Source organism: Cicer arietinum, unplaced genomic scaffold, assembly GCF_000331145.2.
Source record: "Cicer arietinum cultivar CDC Frontier isolate Library 1 unplaced genomic scaffold, Cicar.CDCFrontier_v2.0 Ca_scaffold_6174_v2.0, whole genome shotgun sequence".
NCBI lineage: Eukaryota > Viridiplantae > Streptophyta > Magnoliopsida > Fabales > Fabaceae > Cicer > Cicer arietinum.
In genome coordinates this window covers 3,438-6,215 of record NW_027339821.1, presented here as the reverse complement: position 1 = coordinate 6,215, position 2,778 = coordinate 3,438, and the positions used below count along the sequence as shown (strand labels likewise).

Genomic DNA, 2,778 nt, shown 5'->3' with positions numbered 1-2,778 from the left:
TTTGATCATAAATATATTATATTAATAACTAACTATTAAATTTATGAAATTCATCATTTATATTGAGTTATATAGATAACGACTTTAGTGAGGACATTTAGTTATCGTAAGAAATGAGAACAATTAATTACATCATTTAATCTATATATATTGAAGGGTTTGTTATGTTTTTTATCTTTATAATATAGGTGAATTTACTTTTAGTTCTTAATTGAATTTGAACTAAAAAGTGACTATGTGACATAACACATAAGACAAGTTATGTTGATCTGGCTTAGTAATTTTTTTTTTTACCATTTATTATTAATTTATATATATATATATATATATTATTAAATCACTACGCGAAAAAATGGATTTTACAGCGCTTTTTTTAAGCCATTTACAGCGCTTTTTCAAAAAAATAAGCGCTGTGGAAACGAGCGCTGTAAATGATACAACAGCGCTTTTAAAAAAGCGCTATAAAACATGTAAATACAACGCGCGCTTGTTATGCACATTTTACAGCGCTTCTTCACAAAAAGCGCTGTAATGTGCACCCCATTATATGAGTTACGGATGTGCATTTTACAGCGCTTTATCAAAAAAGCGCTCTAAAATGCACACCCATAACTCATATACGAGTGGGCATATTACAGCGCTTTTTGTGAAGAAGCGCTGTAAAATGTGCATAACAAGCGCGCGTTGTATTTACATGTTTTATAGCGCTTTTTTAAAAGCGCTGTTGTATCATTTACAGCGCTCGTTTCCACAGCGCTTATTTTTTTGAAAAAGCGCTGTAAATGGCTTAAAAAAAGCGCTGTAAAAGCCGTTTTTTCGCGTAGTGATATATGATCTCCATTTATATATTCCAGTTGAATTAGTTCAAAGATCGCATATTAAGAAATTGATTATTTGCCTATTTCTAGCAAAGAGTTGAATTAAATTGAGGAAAACAAATGAATAAATAATATTTTATAGGATTTTTTTGTTGAAATTTGATAATAAGAAGAAAGAATTGTAGTAATTTAAAGCAGTATAGTTTCTTCAAACTTTCAATCTAACATTTTCTCTGTACGCAAATTCACTTTGATTTCTATAAAGTAAAACCTAGAAAACCAAATCCTCATCCATATATTATCAATTAACTAGTTAAATAGACCCGTTCATATCAACAATGTTGAATATATTACAACATATAGCAACCATATAATGTAACATATATTTGTTGTTGCAATGATATTTAAATATAAGATTTCTTGTAAACTTCTAAACTTTAAACCACTAGAACCACATCGATCGACATGATATTATATGAATACAATATTCATCATTGATTGAGATAATCCCAAGTTAAAGGCCTAAAGACATGTTTAGCCTCTAACTCTATGATATCCAAATGCTCTTTCAAAAGGTGCATATACACAACCCAATCACCATTCCTTAATGGACTTGGCATTGGCATGACATAACCAGTTTCACCACCCCATGGAAAATAATAAGATGCAAACACAACTTTCCCCCACCCAAAATTCACTTTGTCTTCCGGAAACCTTTGGCCGGAAGACACCACAAAACCAGGTCCCTAATTGTTGCCACAACAATAAATCCTTGCCAACCCAAGGATAGGTCGATTTGCTTCCACCCAATCAATGAGCCCTAAGAAATGCTCTTTTGTTGTAGTTGTCGATACGAAGTCACGAACCTCGTCAACCACCCACCCTAATGGCTTATCAACTAACTCCTCCACCGATTTTCCACAAAATGGTATAGAAAGAACATTACCAAAATATCGTGTCATTATTTCTTCTCTCTCTTCCTCATCACAATTACTATTCCTAAGTCGCTTTCTCCCATCAACCACTATACCCATTTTGACATTAATGACCTTTTTTCTACTCACATCTCTTATAGTTGCACGAGCGACCAACTTCCACAAGTAGGCCGAGAAAGACTCGAGTTTTGTGGGCTTGGTGTTGCCATTGCTTGTTGTAGTGGCTAGTGATTGCAAACGATGAAGCTCCTCTATATTAATGTGGTATATGCGGCTACAAAATGGCTTGGTAGTAGTGGGTGAAGGAGGAGGGAGTTTGGAGATGGGAATGTAGATGTCATGGAGGGAAGAGTGGATGGAACTCATATGACGAGGGCTAAGGAGGGAGCGATTAAAACATGGTGTGTTAGTGGTTGTTATTGTTGTGGGCTTGATGGAGTTTGTTGGTTGGGCAATCTCAGCCCATGATACTAGGAACATGTTTATTGAATAGGCATCTGCTATACACGATGATCAAATGTGCATGCCACTACTATTCCACCACACTTTAATGATGTTGCCTGCATAATAATGATACATTCAATTAAAACACTAATTTAATGTATCAAAAAATAGATTTAGAACACTAAATGTTAGAAAAATTTCAAACATTGATATTATAATGTGCATGAGCATGTATTTTTTATGCTTAGTGATGTTTGGAATTAAATTCCTTTTATTTTCTTTATTTAAAATATGATACTTCAACAAAAAGGTTTAAGAATAAAGGGTGTTATAAACATGTACCTTTAAGATATATCTTAAAGATTTGAGAAAATTAAACAATTGTTTATATTTTTAAGGAGTTAAATACACAAATTCAAAGATAAAATTTTACATTTGATTCATTTGCATGTGTTACTGGGACACATATTAGCATATATTTAAGAATTATACACTTCAAATTATATTTATAATTTTTTGGTAACTTTCTAAAAGTATTTTAAATGATTAGTTTCTAAAAATATTTTAGAGAAAAATAAGAA

The 2,778-nt window shown here is 32.2% G+C and overlaps 1 pseudogene; it reads right to left on the bottom strand.

The window, feature by feature from the left end:
- Positions 1 to 1,116: 1,116 nt before the first annotated feature.
- On the bottom strand, positions 1,117 to 2,322 carry LOC101506364 (coniferyl alcohol acyltransferase-like; annotated as a pseudogene).
- Positions 2,323 to 2,778: the final 456 nt, after the last annotated feature.